This window comes from Pleurodeles waltl, chromosome 8 (genome assembly GCF_031143425.1).
Source record: "Pleurodeles waltl isolate 20211129_DDA chromosome 8, aPleWal1.hap1.20221129, whole genome shotgun sequence".
Classification (NCBI taxonomy): Eukaryota; Metazoa; Chordata; class Amphibia; order Caudata; family Salamandridae; genus Pleurodeles; species Pleurodeles waltl.
In genome coordinates, this window is record NC_090447.1 from 1,037,604,915 (window position 1) to 1,037,612,574 (window position 7,660).

Here is a 7,660-nt window from a genome sequence, read left to right on the forward strand (position 1 = left end):
CCAGACTGTGTTTAGGAAACTGCTTAATTTGTTTCTGTGATTTCAATTGTGTTTAGAAAGTGTGTACATCATCTGTTTTTTCCTTGAAAAAGCCAAATATCTCAGTGCACGACAAATAGTATTTGTGGATTTCAGCCTGTCTGTATCCAAGGATATTATGAGTAGAGCAGCAGATCCCTTCTCCCTTCGACCCAGCATGGCTTGGGCTTGCTGATTGGCTCTCTAACTCCCAGGCAAACTGAGCCCTCCTCTAACACTTGCAGTGGACCTTTAAGTTTATGATGGGAACCCATGACAGTCACCTCCATTTTGAATCCAAGCTTTTTCCCTGTACCCTAATAAGGCCCACTGACCAAGGAATCCTAGGACACCTAGGTAAGGAGCCCCAGACTTTCTGGGAAATCTTGTTATTTGTTATAAGGTGTTTTGTACTGTTAACTGTGCCTGTTTACTGTAGGCTCCCTGTGTTTCAGGCAGCTTGACCTTTTTAAACTGCTGTTTTTTTAGCTGTGACTGTTTGAAATTTCCCTCCTAGTTTGTGGCAAAAAACATAAAGCCAACCCCCTTCTTTTTTAAGAAGAAAGTCTACATACACCTCAGTGGCTAACCAGAGAGTATTTAGGAGGCTCCTTAATCTGTTTCTGTGATTTGAATTGTGTTAATAAAGTGTGTGCATCACCTGTTTTTGCCTTAAAGAAGCCAAATATCTGAGAGCGCAAAAAGCAGTATTTTAGTTTTTTACTTTCTCTCCCTTACCTGGAAAGTAGACTCTGCTAGCTTGGAAGTATGGATTTAGCCTTTCCGTATCCAAAGAGATTTTGAATAGAGCAACATCTCCCTTATCCCTTCCCACAGGGGCTTGGGCTTCAGTTAAGTTGGCCCTTATATTAGTTTCTATTGGTTGTTGCATATGTTGGTGTGATTGGTTGCTGGGATTAGTATTTCTATTGGCTAAGTATTAGGGTTGGTTTTGTGATTCCGACTAGGGTGGGGATTCCTATTTGCGCATGATTTAGGGTTGGTGTTGTGATTTGTACTAGGGTTGAGATTCTTATTGGTTCATAATTTTAAGGTTGGTTTTGTGATTGGTACTATGGTTGAGATTCCTATTGGTTCATGATTTTAGGGTTGGTGTTGTGATTTGTACTAGCATTGGGATTCCTATTGGCTCATGATTTTAGGGTTGGTTTTGTCATTGGTATTAGGGTTGGGATTCTTATTGGTTCATGATTTTAGGTTGATGATGTGATTGGTACTAGGGATTTGTTTCCTATTGGTTCATAATTTTAGGGTTGGTGTTGTGTTTGGTACTAGGGTTGGAATTCCTAATGGTTTGTGGGTTTAGGGTTTGTATTGTGACTGGTTGTCAGGACTACAGGTATGATTGGTGAATAAGGCTGGGTCTCCCATTGGTTGAGGGATTTAGAGCTACATATCTGATTGGTTAGTGTTAGGACTAGGTTTCTATTGGCCAATTATATTATTTAAGCCTAGGGCTCATGGCATCTCAGGTAAGGGCGAGGACAAGGGCATTTGCCTGTTTGGGCTGCTTCGGGCAAGGTCAGGCCGAGGGCCAGAAATGCTGCCAAAGTTTCCATTTACCAGAAAGGACAATACTCCCTACACATCCATCAACATGCAAATACATCCTCAGCAAAGACATCACATTCTTGCATCACAAGATTACCTCATACAGATTGCAATGTCTCATTTACCAACACAAAACCCCACCTGCAACACTTATACAGATCTCCACCACACCTACAACAGTAAAATTCTTCATTCTCACCCCAAACACAACTCTGTCCATTTCCACTAACACAGCCTGCTATTACCCACATAACAAAAAAATACATTATTCATTACTTTCAGCCATCCATATACACACTCCCTGTTCATACACACCAACAGCACTATCCTCTATTTGCTCCTGCCAGACCCCCTTTTATCATGACAATACCTAAACCCAGTCTTCCAACACACCATCTACAAACACCCTCCCCCCTCTTCACCAATTACAGGCAACCATACAATCCTTACACTCCACTCCACCACACATATTACCTCTGCCAGTGATCAAAACTAACATGAATACCCCTGACCAACATCCATCCCCTCTTACACACCTCATACACTTTTCTTCAAAACACATCAACACCCCCTGTAATATTTTAATAACACTCATCAGCACTTGCTCACATACAAATTATTCACAGAAAACCACTACATCAACATCTCCTCTCACTGAAAAAACAAAACGGATCACAGACATTAGCACATCAAAATAACATCAGAACATCAAAATAACACAAACCCTCATAATACTTTACATCACACCCACTCCCACAGTCATGACTACACAAAGAATACAAATCCTGACCAATCTTTACTCCTATATTTTCACTCTTCACAAACTTCTACCACAAGCACCTCAACACAGCAACATTCATTCACCCGCCTCTCATCCATTGCACAATTTAGAGCCTCACATTATGATCCATTTGCTTCTGCACCACCCCTAACCCATTCTCCTTCCACACTAAACAGATGCAAACAAAATAAACAACATGCCAATCTTAACAACTCCGCATCCCCTTGTCTATTACACAATAAGGCTGTTCTTAAAAAAAAATACACTCTTCATGTCTCTTTCAGTCATCAAGTCCACCACCAACACACACAGACCAATCAAAATGCCTCCTAAACCTGCTGGAAGATGAGCACTATATATAAAAGCAGGGCTATTGTGACCCTCACGCAGTTATCAAAACTAACAACATACCTGCGACAAGCTCAAAATATACAGCTCACCCTTCTCCAAAGCAAAACAACACCACAACAACCACACATTTTCGAAACTGCCTGCTCATAAATGCTCAATCTCTCTAAAATAAAAGCACAACATCTATGACCTGCTCACAGACACACAACCTGACTTACTATTTGTAACAGAATCATGGTTGGGAGATGACATGGCCCCAGTGTTACATGAAGCTGTTCCTCTGGGCTATCAAAGAATCACACAAAATTGTACAGGCAAGAGTGGAGGTGGACTTATTATATTTAAACAATAAATCTCAGTAAAACAGACAACATTTCTAACAAGGTTGTGAGGCTCTCCTTACCAGATGTAAGTCTACACCAACTTCCTCCTGTAACTTTCTCTTCCTTTACCGAAGTCCACCTAACAACTCAACATTTCCAGATACTTTTCTAGATAAAGTCTGAAACCTTATAGCATTATACTTAAACCTGTGCATTCTTAGAGACCTAAACATGTGGTTTGACAAACACAATATGCCCCATCAGAAAGCTATCACCACTGGCCTAGTCACATTGAACTTACATCAGATTGTACACAGTCCTACACATATCACTGAACACATCCTAGATGTCATTTTTGTAAAGCCTGAACTAGTTACCGTTCATAGCATCATGCCAATCACATGGTCAGACCACCATTGTATGACTTTCCGGCATAAAACATCACAAATCAACAAACCCCATAGCAACTTACAAAGATGAATCTATCGACCATGGAGAAAACTCAATCTTGAAAACTTAGAAACACAACTAACAGCCAGCACAGATCTAGATACAATTAATTCTCACTCATACAAACATAATTCTTCTGCTCAATGATGTTATGTAAGCCTAAATGGACTAAAGGTTCTTCATCCATATTCAATCGAAATTAATCATTAAAAACAGGACCGTTCAATCGAAAGGATTGAATATGGATGAAGAACTTTCAGGCCATTTAGGCTAACATAACATCATCGAGCAGAGAAATTATGTATGTATGAGTGAGAATTAAGCAGATTGTCTATGTGCATTATTATGTCCATTCTGTATAAAACCTGAGTGACCAACATTGCATACATTATAATCAGCATATAGTTACTAAATATGATTTGTATCATATTTTTGTGTTATAGGGAGATGAATGAATACGACCAAATGGGATGGAGGCAGAAGAGCTATTATGTCTTGTCCCCTGCATTGAGTGGGGAACAATCTCAGGGAGCGCTATGTTAAGTATTAATAATATAGTTTGAATAATAAATGTTTATTTTTTATTTATTTATACTTATTCTGTTAATTATATGTTCTGAGGTATTAATCAAAAACATTGAAATCAGCAGTGTGACTAATAGCAGGTGATTAATTGGGTCACATTGATGTGTAAATATTGGAAGAAATGTTTTGATTCACAGTGGTTAGTATACATTTTGGCTGTTGAATGAGTCCATTCCAAAATGGCCGACACGTTTAGGTAGTGAAAACTTTAAGTATGTTACTTTAGTCCTTTTACTATTGTTATGTTTGGGCTAGTAATGGAGGTCCATAATAAGTGTTGATGGACTTCCAAAACGTTTTGATTGAGTGCACTCTTGAACAAGGAGCAGGAGCTCCGAAATGCGTTGAGTTTTTTCTGCCATTTGGAGAATAAACAAGGCATGCTGAGCAATTTAGCCGTGGTGCGAGGTCTACTATTCCATTAATTGTGAGTAGCAGGCACTGGTATTTGATGGAATGTATGGGGTTCGCCACCCTTCCACGAGCTAACCGTGTTGAAGTGGCGGGGATACGGGCAAGTGTTGTGGAGAAAAAATAAATAAATATATATATATATATATATATATATATATATGTATATATATATACATACATACAAATACAATAATATACAAACAAAAAATAATATACATGTACTCTCTTGTAAGCTTTACTCTGTCCCTCCATCACCCTATGTCTCTATCAATGTATCCTGTATCCCGGCTCTGACTCATCCCAAATCCTTTCTATTACATTCATCTCCAAAAAAAACCTGCCTAAGCTCTTTCATCCTCTACCACATCTAACTCACCCCAAATCTTAGTTTACTACCATGATCTCCCAAACAACCCTACTAAGGCCCTCATTATGACATTGGCGGTAAGTATCGCTTACAGCCATGTCGACTGCTGCGAACATACAGTTGCTGCAGCGGATTACCTCTACCATATTATGACACACAAATAGCAATCCGTCACTATACAGCCACATACATAGGTCCGCCAGCCCAAAGGTCAGTGATAAACTGGCGTTATCCAAATCCACACCGTTATGTCAACAGAACAAAGCCCACAACAGTATGACCCACGAATCAGCATGGCAGACATTCAATGGAGGTAAAGCATTGGCGGCACATACTGCCGTGCTCAAAATACACACATATAAAACAACACTACATTGGACAATTCAAATAACACACACCTGACACCCATACACACACCGTACCCACAGAACCACACCACTATAAAACACACACACACATTACCCACAACCCTTTTCGAAGACAAACAAGTGCTACAAGAGAGATAGCAAGACCGGACAAGATCACTGCCACAGACCACCACCACCTATACACCATCCACTCACCTTACATCACACACCCCAACACATCACCCCACACACCCTCACCCACACCACTCACACTACACCCCCCATGGCACCACAACGACACCCCAGGTTCTCAGAGGAGGAACTAAGGGTCATGGTGGAGGAAATCATCCGGGTAGAGCCACAGCTATTCGGATCACAGCTGCAGTAGACATTCATTGCTAGGAAGATGGAGCTATGGTGGAGAATCGAAGACAGGGTCAACACCATGGGACAGCACCCCAGAACAAGGGATGACATCAGGAAGAGGTGGAACGACCTATGGGGGAAGGTGCGTTCCGTGGCAGCAACACACCAAATAGCTGTATAGGGGACCGGCGGTGGACCCCCACCTCCTCCCCCACAACTATCAACATGGGAGGAGCAATGTTTGGCAATCATGCATCCTGTGGGCCTGGCAGGAGTAGGAGGAGGACTGGACTCTGGTAAGTCAAATCTCTATAACTATCAGCCCCCCTTCCTGCATGCCATCACCTACCCCCACCCTTACCCTCACTCCCATCACTCCACCACCTCCAACACACCCCACCATCACAACCCACACATCCAAATACTAAGCCCTGCATACAACAACAATGCATGGGCCACCATCATAGACCTGCATGGACACCCATCACTAAAGCATGCACACTAGAGGGAAACAGCAAGCCCACCAAATAACTACTCACACAAGGCAAAGCTGCCAGGGCACTAACAACCATAGAGGGCAAGACACCAAAGCACAAGATGTCACACACAGAAACAATAACACTGCATTTACATCCCAGCAGGTCCCCCAACCATAGTCACTGGAGATGAGGTGCCAGCAACATCCAGTCCCCCCACAGAAGAGTCCCACAGTGATGACAGCAGCTCTGGACGCCTGCAGCTGGATGACCAACCTGGCCAATCAGGGACCACCGGACAGTTGGTAACCATGGCACAGGCCCATATCACCACAGAGCCTCCCCCCTCAGGAAACACCAGCACAGTCCCATCCAGTGGGCCCATACCTCTGTCCCCAGGACACGTCAATCAGCAGTGTGTCCACCACTACAGGGATCCCAGGCCACCCCACAAACACAGGGACCTGGGGTCAATGGCAGTGGGCACACAGTTCAGGGGACAGAGGTACAGGACAACAGGGAAGCTGGGAGGACTGCTGTGTGACAGGGGGAGGACAGGCCCAGGGAACCAACTCTCCATGATGCACTCACCAAAATCTTGGTAGCATACCACCATTCCCAGGAGACGATGGGCCAGATACTGGACAAGATGCTGGAGAACAAGCGGCTGCAGGAGGGACAGTACCTGGGGATCAGGGAGGACTTGAAGGACATCAACATCACCCTGGTCACCATTGCAGGGGTGGTGGAAGACACAGTCAACACTATGAGGGAGGCAGTAGCACACCACAGGGCCCCTACCACTAGCCACACAGATGAACAGCTCTCCTCCTCCGCTGCCGCTAGTGGACAGGAGGCCCTGCCACAGGAACAACAGGCCACCAGCACCCCACTCCCTGCAGAAGTAAAACCACCCCAAAAATGTTCCCTGCAATCCAGGCAGAAACCAGAGACTATTGCCAAGACCCCCACCAGGAAATAAGACTCTCCTGATTGTCACCTTTGTGTCCCACTCTGTCACCCTAGCCACCTTGAACTGCAATTGCTCCTGTTCCTATATCCCCTTGGACACTGCACCTGTGATACATATAAACTGTACTCTATCCTGGACTTTCCTCCATCATCACTCCAGCCCATTGCACATCCCCCAATACTTATTAGCACTGAAATAAACACCATTTGAAAAAAATGCAAGATGGAGTCTGTCAAATGATTTCACTATGTATTAGTTTAACAAGCTTTAAACACTGCAATACAACTGTATAGTAATGTATACATAGAAATGACCTGTAGTTGTCTGCAGTCAACACACCAGGAGCGATAGTAGGGCACAGATATCGGTACATAGAGATGCCAAAGGGCACAGTAAGTAGCCATAGAAGTGGGAAAATCAGCCTGACAGTGTCAAACACAAAACTGTCAATGAAAAGTGAAGTTACAGTGTCTTACCTGTGTGTCAGTGGAAGTATTGTCGTATTATTGCACGTCTGTGATCCTCATCCTCTGTTTCCTCATTTTCACTGTCCACAGGGTCCACTGCTGCCACATGCCCATCTCCAGACTCATCTTCCTGCAGAAAAGGCACCTGGTGATGAAAGGCAAGTTTGTGC